This window comes from Schistocerca serialis, chromosome 2, assembly GCF_023864345.2.
Source record: "Schistocerca serialis cubense isolate TAMUIC-IGC-003099 chromosome 2, iqSchSeri2.2, whole genome shotgun sequence".
NCBI classification, from domain to species: domain Eukaryota; kingdom Metazoa; phylum Arthropoda; class Insecta; order Orthoptera; family Acrididae; genus Schistocerca; species Schistocerca serialis.
Window position 1 is genome coordinate 314,029,363 of NC_064639.1, and position 16,200 is coordinate 314,045,562.

Genomic DNA, 16,200 nt, shown 5'->3' on the forward strand with positions numbered 1-16,200 from the left:
ATTTAGTTATAAGTTGGCACAGTGGATAGGCCTTGAAAAACTGAACACAGATCATTTGAGAAAACAGGAAGAAGTTGTGTGGAACTGTGAAAAAATAAGCAAAATATACAAACTGAGTAGTTCATGGCAAGATAGGCAACATTAAGGACGCTGGGACCGCAACAGCGCCGTGGACTCGTGGTAACGTGAGCAGCTCCGGAACGAAAGGTCCTTAGTTCAAATCTTCCATTGACTGAAATCTTTAATTTTTTATTTTCAGTTTATGTGACAAACTCTTATGTTTTCATCACTTTTTGGGAGTGATTATCACATCCACAAGAAAACCTAAATCGGGCAAGTAGAAGAATCTTTTTACCCATTCGCCAAGTGTACAAGTTAGGTGGGTCGACAACATATTCCTGTCACATGACGCACATGCCGTCACCAGTGTCGTATAGAATATATCAGATGTGTTTTCCTGTGGAGGAATCGGTTGATATATGACCTTGCGATCAAATGTTTCCGGTTCCGATTGGAGAGGCACATCCTTTCGTCTACTAATCGCACGGTTTTGCGATGCGGTCGCAAAACACAGACACTAAACTTATTACAGTGAACAGAGACGTTAATGAACGAACGGACAGATAATAACTATGCAAAAATAAAGAAAGTAAAATTTTCACTCGTGGGAAGACTTGAACCAAGGACCTTTCCTTCTGCAGCTGCTCACTCTACCACGGGACCACGGCGCTACTGAGCTCATGTTCTCATTTATATTGCTTATGTGGCCAAGACTGATGACCAGTTTGTATATTTTGATTATTTTTTCACAGTTCCACACAACTTCTTCCTGTTTTCTCAATTGATCTGTGTCCAGTTTATCAAGGCCTATCCACTGTGCCAAGTTATAACTAAATCTGAGGGGGTCCGATGGGGAGGTTCCCTTGTTAGGTACCAGGTACCGACGCATGCTGAAACACCCATATTAGTACATGGTGTAGCCTCCATGGGCGGCAATGCAGGCGCTGACTGTGACATCCAGTCGATCCTACAGATGGTGAATACTGTCCTGGGATATGTTATGCCTCGCCTGCTCGACCTGTTCCCGTAGTCCTGCAAGAGCTGTTGGTTGACGAGTCACACGAGTCACTTCTCCTCCCATCATATACCACACGTGCTGGATTGGAGACAAGTCCGGAGATAATGCTGGCCAGGGAAGTTGCAGCACGTCTTGCAGAGCACGTTGAGTTTAACGGGCAGTGTGTGGAAGAGCACTATCCTGTTGTAACAACATATCACATTCCTGCTGCAAGAAGAGCTAAAGAATTGGTCCAACATCATTCTGCAAGTACCGAATGCTAGTTAGCAACTCCTCCAGAAACACCAACGAGAGTTGCATCGTATTGCACCCCGGACCATAAGATCTGGGATGAGGCCAGTGTGTCTTGGACGAATGCACTCTACGAGACAGCTCTACATTGCGTATGCCAACGACCATCTCTTGCGTGCAGGCAGATCTGCTTTCATCGCTGAAGACCACAGTGCACCACTCCATCTTCCAAGTGATCCTCTGACGGCACCAGTCGAACCGTGCACGTGACGTGAGTGGAAGATGGGCTTGGGGTATGCATGTCCGTGCTCCCACTGCTAATAAGCAGTTCGCTACAGTTTGTGTTGACACGTCTGGTCTCACAAGCCCTCTTATCTTTGATGTGGTAGCTGTACGATATGCCACTGCCGCCCTTACAATACGACACTCCTGGTGGGCATCTGTGCTGCGTGGACGTCCACAAACCTCGTCTACGGGTGTGAGACCATTCACGTGACCATTAATACCAGCATCGTTGCAAAACTGACGCAGCATGTCCGAATTGTGTGATAATTCTCCGAAAGGACCATCCCGCCACTCGGAAGGCCACGGTTTAACCCTTTTCAAACACTCTCAGTTCGCTGTAAGATGCACAAGTGCGCCTTCATGGCATGGTTTCCTGCTTGCTTCACACGTTCGCACCACAATGAGCCTCATGGCTGCGAGAATTCCCTGTTAAAGGGTAGGCACAATGGCGCTCTGGAAGCTATGTCACTATGCTATCTGTTGGGGAACGACGTTGAAACATTGAAAGGTGGCTACACTGAGCCACTGCGCCAGAGTTTGCGCCAAAGAGTATTATTAAGCCGCCTCCACAGTGCTTGTCGAGAGCTCGTAGTAGTCAGTGCCTGTCGAGGACTCGGGGTAGTCTGTGCTGAGATGTTGTAGCAGAGAGTGTTTGTTGAGATGTGCTAGTAGGCAGTGCTTGCCGAGATGTGATATTGGAGAGTTCTGGTTGAGATGTGATAGTAGAGAGTCGGTGTGAGATATAATGTAAGGATTAGAGTGATTTTCATCAATATAAATGAGGTAACTAACTCCGTTTCTTTTTATTTCAGTGTCCTAAATAATGCGTCATTACAGGTTCAGTCAACAAAGCATCTGGCGTGTGTTCTTGTATTAGAGTGTAATTCTGCTTTCATTACGCAATTATAGTATTTGTAATTTTCTTTTATCACGTCAGTAAAATTGGTATTTAAAAATTCTTGTCTTGTTGAAGAAGAACCGTGCCAGATGTGCGTTGAGTCATACTTCCACACACAGAACAATTACATTTGTGCTTTGGTTTTGTAGGTTTTATAGTTGCTGGGGACTTAATTAATTAATTGTGTTAACGAAAATTTCATTTCATTCTTTGTTGTTGTTCTTTGCAGTCAGATAGCGTAATAATACTAGTCAGGGCCAACCGTTTACGAAACAGCGTAATCGGACATACAGCTACGTACGAAAAATAAAAAAAATTATTATAAAAAATAATAATTAAGACCCCATGCAACATATGCCGTCATTGGATCAAAATGGACGCCGTCTTTACAGAGGTACTATTTCTTTCGGGCAGTGTATATGCCCAAAGATGGGACACCGAATAGAGACGCACAGAACGGAATATAAAAGGAATGGAACGATACATGACTTTGTGTTATCTTTCGCCAAATTCTGTATCTACATCGGTCCTGTATCTGCACTGGTATCCAAAATTAAAGCAACAAACCGCTATTTCCCCCACTTGCGTCTAATTCACGGTATAATCATACAAAATGTCAACAGCTGTCCGTACAATCATGTTCTGCACGGGAGATGGCATTCCTGTTAACAGACAACCACGTCAACGATGGCGTCGGGGCAACTATCGAACGGGGTAATACAGTCACAGACGGTGCAGTACGGCGCACAGAAGACGCCTACCAGACTCTCTGCGGTCTAGGGCCATAAGAAGAATGGAAGCAGAAAAGTCGCAACCAGATGTGGCCCGAAGGCTTAATGTGAATCATTCTGTTGTTTCTCGGATGTGGCGACAATGAATAGAAACTGAAACTGTATACCGAAGACCAGGGCAGGGACGCCCACGTATTATATCAAAAAGAGAGGACCGTTATTTGGCCGCACGACGGTACCACCTTAGCACAGCACGGCATCCGCTGGACGTGTTGTACCGAGACAAACGTGTACAGAAGGCTTCGGAGACATTCTGTATGTATACCTCTGACGCGTCTTCACAGAAGGGAACGTCTAGACTGGAGTCGTCAACATGCCATCTGGACAGTCGAACAGGAGGCCAATGTTCTTTTCACAAATGAGTCCCTATTTGGCCAGGAGAGTGATTCGCGACGTGTTCCCATCTGGAGGGAACGTGGAACACGATTTCGGGACCCAAACATTGTGGAAAGAAACCGATACCGAGGAGGATTCTTAACGGTGTGAGCAGGGATTATGTTGACCACTCGGACACCTCTTCACGAAATGGTACGGGTGAATTGACAAGGTTTAACTCCTATCAGGTATCGCGGCGCGATCTTGGGGCCTTATGTGCGGTTATTGCGAGATGGTGTGGGTCCAGACGTCGTACTGATGGACGATTATGCTTGACCTCATACAGCACAGGTGGTCGATGTTTCCTTGGCCTGCTCTCTTTCCCGATTTGAATTCCGTAGAGCATGTGTGGCATACACTAGGGAGACAGTTTGCATCACGTCAGCATCCACCAACCACTCTCCAAGACTTGGTTGATTGGTTTATTGATTTGGGGGAGCGGACGAAACAGCGAGGTCATCGGTCCCATCGGTTTAGGGAAGGATAGGGAAGGAAATCAGCCGTGCCCTTTCAAAGCAACCATCCCAGCATTTTCCTGCAGCGATTTAGGGAAATGATGAAGCCCTAAATTAGGATGGCCGGACGCGAGTTTTGAACCGTCGTCCTCCCGAATGCGAATCCAGTGTGCTAACCATGCGCCACCTCACTTGGTCTCCATGACTTGCGAGCAGCTCTGCAGAAAGAATGGCCGTTATTGCCTCAAAATGTGATTGATTACATCATTCACAGTATGCCCCGTCTGTTGTCAGGTCTGTATTGCTGCCAGAGGTGGTTACACACCATGCTGAGCATATTAACCAGTTGCCGGAATGTGTGTGCAAATCCGTTAAGATGGAAAAAATGAAAAACATTTTTGTCTACCGTTATGCATGTTGCAGTTGTTTACGATCTGTGTTCTTCACATTGTTTCTACTTTACTGTCGCCTGTTCACAAAGTTTTGTGGAAAAATAAACGCAACCATGCAAAATTTCTGTTTGTTGCTTTATACGAAAAGAACAACCAAACTTTTCCTAATGTAGAAACATGTTGTTTGCGAATGAATTTTCGTGATTCGCCGCTCCAAACTGCACTACTGGTCATTAAAATTGCTACACCACGAAGATGGCGTGCTACAGACGCGAAATTTAACCGACAGGAAGAAGATGCTGTGATATGCAAATGATTAGCTTTTCAGTGCATTCACATAAGGGTGGCGCCGGTGGCGACACCTACAACGTGCTCACATGTGGAAAGATTCCAACCGATTTCTCATACACAAACAGCAGTTGACCGGCGTTACCTGGTGAAACGTTGTGATGCCTCGTGTAAGGAGGAGAAATGTCTACCATCACGTTTCCGACTTTGATAAAGGTCGGATTGTAGCCCATCGCGATTGCGGTTTATCGTATCGCGACATTGCTGCTCGCGTTGGTCGAGCTCCAATGACTGTTAACAGAATATGGAATCGGTGGGTTCAGGACGGTAATACGGAACGCCGTGCTGGATCCCAACGGCCTCGTATCACTAGCAGTCGAGATTACAGGCATCTTACGCGCATGGCTGTAACGGATCGTGCAGCCACGTCTCGATTCCTGAGTCAACAGATGGGGACGTTTCAAGACAACAACAATCTGCACGAACAGTTCGACGACGTTTGCAGCAGCATGGACTATCAGCTCGGAGACCGTGGCTGCGGTTACTCTTGACGCTGCAGCACAGACAGGAGGGCCTGCGATGGTGTACTCAACGACGAACCTGGCTGCACGAATGGCAAAAACGACATTTTTACAGCATCATGATGGTCGCATCCGTGTTTGGCGACATCGCGGTGAACGGACATTGGAAACGTGTATTCGTCATCGCCATACTGGCGTATCACCCGGAGTGGTGGTATGGGGTGCCATTCGTTACACGTCTCGGTCGCGTCTTGTTCGCTACATTTCAGCAGGATAATGCACGACCGCATGTTGCAGGTCCTGTACGGACCTTTCTGGATACAGAAAATGTTCGACTGCTGCCCTGGACAGCACCTTCTCCAGATCTCTCACCAACTGAAAACGTCTGTTCAATGGTGGCCGAGCAACTGGCTCGTCACAATACGCCAGTCACTACTCTTGATGAACTGTGGTATCGTGTTGAAGCTGCATGGGCAGCTGTACCTGTACACGCCATTCAAAGTCTGTTTGACTCAATTCCCAGGCGTCTCAAGGCCGTTATTACGGCGAGAGGGGGTTGTTCTGGGTACTGATTTCTCAGGATCTATGCACCCAAATTGCGTGAAAATGTAATCACATGAGAGTTCTAGTGTAATATATTTGTCCAATGAATACCCGTTTATCATCTGCATGTCTTCTTGGTGTAGCAATTTTAATGGCCAGTAGTGTAACATTTCGTAAACAGTATGCTTCCATAACCTCGACTTAAAAATGACAATCCAAATCACGTGTGTGCACGGACACACACAGTAAAGAGAAGCCATGCAATAAAAGGAAACAAACATATGCGCAGACAAACAGTCCCTCAAAAGACAAAAACGCAGCAATAATTAAATGTGTTAACACTAGAATAAAACGATGGCAAGATAATCTATAACCTCTACTAGAGCATTTCACTACATAACTAAATCGGCAGCCTGGAGCAGGAATCCGGCTTTAATTTCCTCGCTCCATTGGCGGTGTCCACATCCCATTATTTTCGTTTATTTCCCCAAACGAACGAGACGTATCACTTCGCCAGTTGAGATCTGAATTGTGACTTTTGTAGCTATCATCATTCATCAGAGTTTTTTTTTTTTTTTTTTTTTTTTTGCGCTTTCGGAGTCGTGATCTCTCTCGTTTTGCCGCCTATCGTATTCCTCTCTCGAATTACTATCCTTCCGCTCGTATTCATCGAGGTCAGTTAGAATTAACTTAAATATGTTAAATGTAGTCACAATTGCGAATATGCACAACAATCAGCTGTAGAGTGTAACGACGACAATGAAAATTTGTGCCGGACCGGGACTCGAACCCGGTCGCTTTATCATTTGGCTATCCGTACACGACCCACGGCCGGACCCCACATGTCGACAGCCAGACGTCTACGGCCTGTACTCGTACACTTATTATGTATATTCCCGAACAGGTGAGACATTTTAGTTGAAAGTCCAAAGGAACTTTGCATCGTAATTGTGAAAAGCTCAGGCACTGCAATACCATATTAACCAAAATGCCTCTACCTCTGACCTTTCAACTCCGATGAGTGATGGCTTGTGTTCGGTCGGCATCGAGAAGCTGAACAGTTGTATCAACTCACAACTTGTGTACGGGTTATGTAGATGTTGATTCCGCTTTAATGTTCCACCAAAACAGCCAGCGTACGACATGATATGCGTCGCCGCCAGTGGCAGAGATTTTATTATGCTAATGCGCACCCTGTTTTTTTCGGCCATCGACCAATAGGTCCTCATCATTTCAGTCTCAATTTCTTTGAAAGATTTACATCTCCGAACAGCGGTTCTGCTCTTGGCAAACGCCTCACCGCTCATGTGGCTGGTCAAGAACTCAAATGGTTCAAATGGCTCTGAGCAGTATGGGACTTAACATCTGTGGTCATCAGTCCCCTAGAACTTAGAACTACTTAAACCTAACTAACCTAAGGACATCACACACATCCATTCCCGAGGGAGGATTCGAACCTGCGACCGTAGCGGTCGCGCTGTTCCAGACTGTAGCGCCTAGAACCGCTCGGCACTCCGGCCGGTTCATGAACTCAATTTGCCAGTGGACAGGCCAGCGGTTCGGCAGATTACTCGTATTTTGAATTGCGCTAGTCATGTTTTTACGTGTACTTCGCCTCCTAAACAGTACATTACGAATTTTCTTGGTGAGAAAAAATGCTTCTCGTCGAAGGCTCCATCTGATCCAGTTAATGGCACAGGAACTATGGATTCTTCCCTAACTACATTGGGCGAAACTGAGTCATTCGAACTAGTGGTACCGCACGCACTACTACAGACATTTTCTCCTCTGTTTCGGCTCTCTCCTATAGGTAAGAGTTGTTCTGACACTCTCTGCCACGCGATCTCTTTCTTCATCTTTTCCATGTCCAGTTTTAGAGACACAAACTCTTCAGATCTCGAACTTGGAGCCGACTCTGTCGTCTCCGAAACCGAACTCTCCCTTAAATTTTGTACTCTCTGTGCGAGGTGTGAATTCGAATCCTCAGTCCTTCTTACTTTCTTCATGAGGGATGAGTTAACGCTTTCTGCTTTATTTACTATATTTTCTGTCTTGTATAGCTTTGTTATACCACTATGAAACATTTTTTCAACATCTTCTAAGTGCTCGTCAGGGTCTTTGAGTCTGTGGTCTGCCTTAGCCAACTTCTCCAAAAAAGTCTTCCTGTCTCTCTTCATCTCTCCCATCTTTTCCTATCAGCTTCGGGTTTCTTTCATCAGACTCTACCATCTTCTATCGACTTCTGCCTTTCTAGCATTCTTTTCATCCGTGGTGGTTATATCCCCCATGTCTTCAAATTTCGAATGATTCACAGCCACATTTGTTTCTCTTTAGCCTGCCTGATTGTTCCCATTGTCATCACTGCCCTCAACATTTTTCTGTGTTTTATGCATCTCTTCGTTCTCAGTCGTTTCCTCTACTTGGGATTGTGTTAAACTGTTGTCTGATTAAGCCAGAATGTCTCCTCGGGGAATCTTTTCCGTTTCACGAGACTGAGTCCTACTGGCACGATCAATTATGTACTGGAAATTAGCCTAGCCTATCATTCACAATATATGTGTGGGCATACAGGATACTCCGCAAACCAAAGAATTTCAGCATATAAATAATCTTCTCACTCTGAATGTTTATCACACACGATACAGAGAGACGTAACACACCAAACATTTCCCAAAATACACAAATATCTATTACTACACCAACGGAAAAATCACAACACAAAGAGGAAGTTGCGCGACATAAACAAAAGTTAGCAGACGAGTTTCTACATCTGAAACATGATGTCAACCCAGATTCCGTGCCAGTTCAAAAAAATGGTTCAAATGGCTCTGAGCACTATGGGTCTCAACTTCTATGGTCATCAGTCCCCTAGAACTTAGAACTACTTAAACCTAACTAACCTAAGGACATCACACACATCCATGCCCGAGGCAGGATTCGAACCTGCGACCGTAGCAGTCGCGCGGTTCCGGACTGAGCGCCTTAACCGCGAGACCACCGCGGCCGGCTCCGTGCCAGTCGCATAAGAGTGGCGCTATTAGCGCCACTATGAAGATGCAAATCAGATTTGCTTTAAATACACTCTGTAACGATCGTGAGCGTTAGTTATCTTTGAGATTGGACGTGGTGAGTTCATATTAGTCAAGAACGGCTTTAAGGCAACAAAGTTGCCATTCTCGACACCTCGCTAAATTTGATCGAGGTCTGTAACAGGGCTACGAGAAGCTGGATGTTCCTTCTGCGATGTTGCAGAAAGATTTGGGAAGAATGTAGTCAACGTGCATGATTGCTCGCAGCGGTGGGCACGGGCAAGAAGGCCGGGCTTCGGACGGCCACGTGGCCCTACTGAGAGGGAAGACCATCGTGTTCGGCATATGGTCTTGGCGCATCGTACTGCATCTGCAGCAGCGCTTTCGGGAGCAGTTGGCACAAGAGTGACACACTGAACTGTTACAAATCGATTACTTCAAGAAAAACACCGATCCAAACGCCCTGTAGCGTGCATTTTACTGATCGCATACCACTGCCATTTGCGAGTTCTGTTCTGCCAAGAGAGAGCTCACTGGACGGCAGGGTGGAAGTCTGTTGTGTTCCCTAATGAAAGCTGTTTCTGCCTCGGTGCCAGTGATGGCCGTGTGATGGTTAGAAGGAGGCCTGTTGAGGGCCTGCACCCACCGGTCTGAGTGCTAGGCACGCTGGACCTATACCTGAAGTTATGGTCTGCGACTCGATTTCGTGTATAGCAGGTGCACTTTCTCAGTTATCCCACACACCCTCACGGCAAATTTGCACGTCAATCCGGTGATTCAACCTGTCGTGCTGCTATTCACGAACAGCAGCCCAGCGGGTGTTTTCCAACAGGATGACACTCGCTCACACACCGCTATTGTGACCCAACATGCTCTACAGGAATGGAATCCGCCAGTAGCAGCCGTGAAGGATCGGGCGGACAGACCCAATGGTGTGCGCCCGTTGAGTCAAATCTCCAGCGGCTGTGGACCACGAGGGCCCTCTGCCACTGCGATATACACTCATGCTCATAAATTAAGGATTATTGAAGAATGTGCTGCACCACAACGTGGCACTACACAAAACTGGCGCTAATAGTAAAGGCACATAGGGAACACACACGACACACATCTGTAAGTCCTCGGTATTGGTGATAAGTTGAGAAAACCGTCCCGAAACACATGTGCTACAAAACTCCACTATTTCCTGTGCATGTACCCCGACATCAATATGGGATATGATCACCATTCACATGTACACAGGCCGCACAACGGGTTGGCATACTCTGGATCAGGTGGTCGAGCAGCTGCTGGGCTATAGCCTCCCATTCTTGCACCAGTGCCTGTAGGAGCTCCTGAAGTGTTCTAGGGGTTTGAACACGTGCAGCGATACGTCGACCGAGAGCATCCCGGGCTTGCTGGATGGGGTTTAGGTCTGGAGAACAGGCAGGCCACTCCATTCGCCTGATTCTTCTGTTTCAAGGTACTCTTCCACTATGGCAGCTCGGTGGGGCCGAGCGTTATCATCCATCAGGAGGAAGGTGGGACCCATTGCACCGCTGAAAAGGCGGACATACTGGTGCAAAATGACGTCCCGATACACCTGACCTGTTACAGTTCCTCTGTCAAAGACATGCAGGGGTGTACGTCCACCAATCATAATCCCACCCCACACCATCAAACCACGACCTCCATACAGGTCCCTTTCAAGGACATGAAGGGGTTGGGATCTGGTTCCTGGTTCACGCCAGATAAAGACCTGGCGACAATCACTGTTCAGACTACACCTGGACGCGTCTGTGAACATAACTTGGGACCACTGTTCCAATGACCATGTACTGTGTTCTTGACACCAGGCTCTACGGGCTCTCCTGTGACCAGGGGTCAGTGGAATGCACCTTGCTGGTCTCCAGGCGAATAAACCATGTCTGTTCAGTCGTCTGTAGACTGCGTGTCTGGAGACAACTGTTCCAGTGGCTGTGGTAAGGTCCCGAGCAAGCCCACCTGCAATACTCCGTGGCCGTCTGCGAGCACTGATGGTGAGATATCGGTCTCCTTGTGGTGTTGTACACTGTGGACGTCCAGTACTGTACCGCCTGGACACGTTTCCTGTCTGTTGGACTCGTTGCCATAATATTGAAATCACACTTTGTGGCACACGGAGGGCCCGTGCTACGACCTGCTGTATTTGACCAGCCTCCAGTCGTCTTAGTATTCTACCCCTCATAACGTCATCAAGATGTGTTCTTTGAGCCATTTTTGACGCACAGTTACGATCAGCACGACATGCACCAACACACCTCCGCGTATGTGGACTGCTGCCAGCGCCACCGTGCGACGACCACAGGTCAAATGCACCGCATGGTCATACCCCGAGGTGATTTAAACCCGCAAACCGCCCACCAGAGCGTTGTTTCACCAAGTATTAGCGTTATCCTTAATTTATGATCATGAGTGTAGAATACGCGGCGGCAGCCATTCGGCCCCACTCGCACTCGGAGCCTCCACGTTACACCATCGTTCATACTTAGTATAGTAAGCCTCATTATAGTTGACATTGTGATAGCTGGACACCGTTTCTTAGTGCGTTAGTTGTAATGATTCTTCGTAAGTTTCAAGAAATACAAAGTAAGTATATCTTGTGTTTGTCGTGTTATCTTGTTAGCTAATCAGTTCTGTTACTGTCCAGCTTTCCAACGGCGATGATTGCCACACCATTTGTGGCTGCATGCATAACGATCCTACTGCCCCCAAAGTACATTTTGGAGAAGGACCGCGAAGACAGGTTAAGGAAAATTAGGGTTCGTATGGAGGCGTAATGGATGTTTGTTTTTACTTCGCTGCCTATCCGTGTGGAACAGGAATGAGCGTATGTAAATGTAGACATAGAATATACCAACAAGGGAGTTTTTGATGGAAAAACTCGTTGGGAAATTGTTTACGGCAGTGACGTTAGTTTCCACTAGTCTATCAGACAAATCGGTAACTGTAAAGATACAATTCAGAACGAAATGAAACCTCCCCTTAGAAAAATTAATGAATTACTGTGCTGATAAACCTCTTACGTTATTTGATTTTCAAACAACTGAGCAGAACTGAACGTACTCAGACATTTCTCTCTTTACTTATTCCGATCAACACTAAGCTGACACACAATATATTTAGCGCAACGCAATCTGACTTTCAAAAATCCCTACAAATGAATGGCCCTGACTAACAATAACCTATCCCTTTCATGAATCACCTACCTCACAAAAATCTTCGTTACTCAAACTACTGCAATACAGCGAGCGCCAATACTGCCAGCTAAATAAAAGGTTCTAACTACTGAAGGCACTAACGACTGACAGGCATAGTTAGCAAATGAAAGATTTTGATAGAGAACAAACAATTGCCTCAATAACGTTCAAAAGTCATGATAGGTATATTTCAGTTCATGATATCCAATATTACAAATTTACTCTTTCTGACGGACACACGTCTAGATCGTCCGCTCTCAAAACTTTGCCATCTCTCTCCCCACGTCCACCACTGCTGGCGGCTCACCTCCAACTGCGCAACGCTACGCGCTGTTCACATCCAGCTGCCCAATACTACAATAGCAAATATTCCAGCAATACCAACCAGCCACAGACTGCTCACAGCACAGTCAGTGATTTTCATACAGAGCGCTACGTGGCGTTACCAACATAAAAACCTAAACAGCCTACTTACTACAGGTCCTACAAATAACAATAACGCAATTTCCTGAGTTTTTGTCTTTTTTGTCTATATTCCTCATCCAACGCGCAAGCAAGGTTACTACAGAATTGCTGCCGTTTTCCTGTGGCGACGCAAACGTGAATGTTCTTTGCGTATAAGGTATAGTCACACGCAGCTTGGAATGACGCTAGGCTCACGCTTGTTTGACTGGAAGTGTGCCACTGTAGAAAACTGATACGTTTATCAGTGCAGGTTACTATCCGATGCGGGTAGTTGGTACATTCAGGCCCGGTTCGAGAACATTTTGACACTCAAGCGACCTATCAGTTTTCGCCACCATCACTGATACAGCTCGTGTACAAATTTTGCGGTGTAGCGCGCCAAGCGGCCGCTTGCATCGCATGGACCTTAAAACTCGCCCTGGATGCACTACAACTGTCCACGCTATTACGGAACAAAGCCCATTGTCTTTCGGCACAAACAAGCTCTTTTCGTCCACTACGAGAGACATTACTGTGCGAGAAGCGCTTGATGTCCATTCTGTAGGATTACGTCTTAATCGTGCCAACTGATTCTGACAACGTTATTTCTACATTCCCGCAAGATCACCGACGGCTATTTTACATAATTATTTGACATGGTACTGAGTAACGTTGAATTTCTGTGCTATTCCGTAAGGCACTGTTTCTGCGTGCCAACCATCACTGAAGTTCAATGAAGGCGCTGTTCAGCTGCTCAAGTAAGTAGTCCTACTCTTTAGGTCAGAATACTGTAATACAACAGCGACGAGGCTGTCTCGCAATCTATAGTCAGAACATTATGTTGTACTTCGAGGGAACGTTCCGACGATAACAGTTAGAACAGTTAGGATTTTTTAGATATTTTTTCTATTTGCATTCATGTAACATCGACGCCGAGGCCATAATAAATTTTCGGCAAAAAAAAAAACGGTATTAAAGTTTACTGCCTCTTCGACATGAAGCCGTTGACAATGGAACATAAGCTAGAACTGGAATAGAACAGAGGAGAAATTCAGCCGTGGTCTTCTTTAGGGTGCCAGCCCAACGTTTACGCCAACTGGTCAGCGACGCGACGGAAAACCTGAATCGAGATGGGTGTATGAGAATTAGAAAATCTCTCTCCTCGCAATACCATATTCATAGCCTTAACCATTGAGCTACCTCGTTCGGTAGTTCTTTGTCCTTCCTAGACAGGGGTAAAATTTAGCGAGACTCGATATCAACCAAAACGTCGATGCTCAGACGACTGGATAAATAGAACATGGGTTAGGAATTACATAAAAGAGAAAAGTAATTGTTGCTCTACATGAGGCTGCAGTATTGCCAACATAATATTATTGTACTATTTCCTTACTTGTTGTATTGCAACAGACGTCTCCAATACGTCGTTTTAGGTCCATCACTTACATACTTGCGCTGCTCAAATGCACCAGATGTGTGTATTACGAATAGCCAGTCGTAAAGTTTGGAAGCTGAGGTTGGAGTACTTTATTTTAAGTGTCTAGTTGTCTGTTTCCAAGGGTTACAAGCACATAAAGGCATATTAAGTAGACGTAGGCAGCAAATCAGATACTTTTTATTTTTATTTTGAACGATGAATAAACTGTTAAGTTTCCAGTTTATTACTGTGGCCATAACTTCCTTTCTCTTATTTCACAGATATGCCAGAAAAATGATAAGCTTTTGCGTAAAATTTGTTGTGTTCTTTTTCTTTATTTATTTCGAATGAAAACCCATGTTTTGATTAGTAAATACACTCCTGGAAATGGAAAAAAGAACACATTGACACCGGTGTGTCAGACCCACCATACTTGCTCCGGACACTGCGAGAGGGCTGTGCAAGCAATGATCACACGCACGGCACAGCGGACACACCAGCAACCGCGGTGTTGGCCGTCGAATGGCGCTAGCTGCGTAGCATTTGTGCACCGCCGCCGTCAGTGTCAGCCAGTTTGCCGTGGCATACGGAGCTCCATCGCAGTCTTTAACACTGGTAGCATGCCGCGACAGTGTGGACGTGGACCGTATGTGCAGTTGACGGACTTTGAGCGAGGGCGAATAGTGGGCATGCGGGAGGCCGGGTGGACGTACCGCCGAATTGCTCAACACGTGAGACGTGAGGTCTCCACAGTACATCGATGTTGTCGCCAGTGGTCGGCGGAAGGTGCACGTGCCCGTCGACCTGGGACCGGACCGCAGCGACGCACGGATGCACGCCAAGACCGTAGGATCCTACGCAGTGCCGTAGGGGACCGCACCGCCACTTCCCAGCAAATTAGGGACACTGTTGCTCCTGGGGTATCGGCGAGGACCGTTCGCAACCGTCTCCATGAAGCTGGGCTACGGTCCCGCACACCGTTAGGCCGTCTTCCGCTCGCGCCCCAACATCGTGCAGCCCGCCTCTAGTGGTGTCGCGACAGGCGTGAATGGAGGGACGAATGGAGACGTGTCGTCTTCAGCGATGAGAGTCGCTTCTGCCTTGGTGCCAATGATGGTCGTATGCGTGTTTGGCGCCGTGCAGGTGAGCGCCATAATCAGGACTGCATACGACCGAGGCACACAGGGCCAACACCCGGCATCATGGTGTGGGGAGCGATCTCCTACACTGGCCGTACACCACCGGTGATCGTCGAGGGGACACTGAATAGTGCACGGTACATCCAAACCGTCATCGAACCCATCGTTCTACCATTCCTAGACCGGCAAGGGAACTTGCTGTTCCGACAGGACAATGCACGTCCGCATGTATCCCGTGCCACCCAACGTGCTCTAGAAGGTGTAAGTCAACTACCCTGGCCAGCAAGATCTCCGGATCTGTCCCTGATTGAGCATGTTTGGGACTGGATGAAGCGTCGTCTCACGCGGTCTGCACGTCCAGCACGAACGCTGGTCCAACTGAGGCGCCAGGTGGAAATGGCATGGCAAGCCGTTCCACAGGACTACATCCAGCATCTCTACGATCGTCTCCATGGGAGAATAGCAGCCTGCATTGCTGCGAAAGGTGGTTATACACTGTACTAGTGCCGACATTGTGCATGCTCTGTTGCCTGTGTCTATGTGCCTGTGGTTCTGTCAGTGTGATCATGTGATGTATCTGACCCTAGGAATGTGTCAATAAAGTTTCTCCTTCCTGGGACAATGAATTCACGGTGTTCTTATTTCCATTTCCAGGAGTGTATCTTCACTTTGTAACAAGAATTCGAATACAATTGAATTTTCACTGAAAAAACCAAAAACTCTTCGAAAAATTCATATGAACTGTTTAGATATTAGGCGAAATATAACATTTGCCAGCGGCAATTACGCGACAGTAATTATAATTTCAATCATGTACTAATCCACTGGCCAATACATGATGTCAAATCTGTTCATAAATACTCATTCTATAATGTGTTGACCCGCTCTTTCATCAGAAACAGTGTTATTAAAAGACGATAGGAATCTTTCAGAAGGAACAGAACTTACTACCAAACTCGGTTTAAAAATGTTTTACTTAAAAAACGAAAAAATTTAGTACCATTACTGTGGCATATTGATATATCGGTTTTATACCCAGTTCACAGTAAAAAATAAATCACATGTTATATCCAAGTCCAAACAAAGACCGTTAAAT

The 16,200-nt window shown here is 46.4% G+C and overlaps 1 long non-coding RNA gene across 1 annotated transcript in view; it reads right to left on the reverse strand.

The window, feature by feature from the left end:
• Positions 1-16,200, reverse strand: part of LOC126457107 (uncharacterized) — a 95,585-nt gene that overhangs the window by 11,154 nt on the left and 68,231 nt on the right. The gene's annotated exons all lie outside the window — the stretch shown is intronic.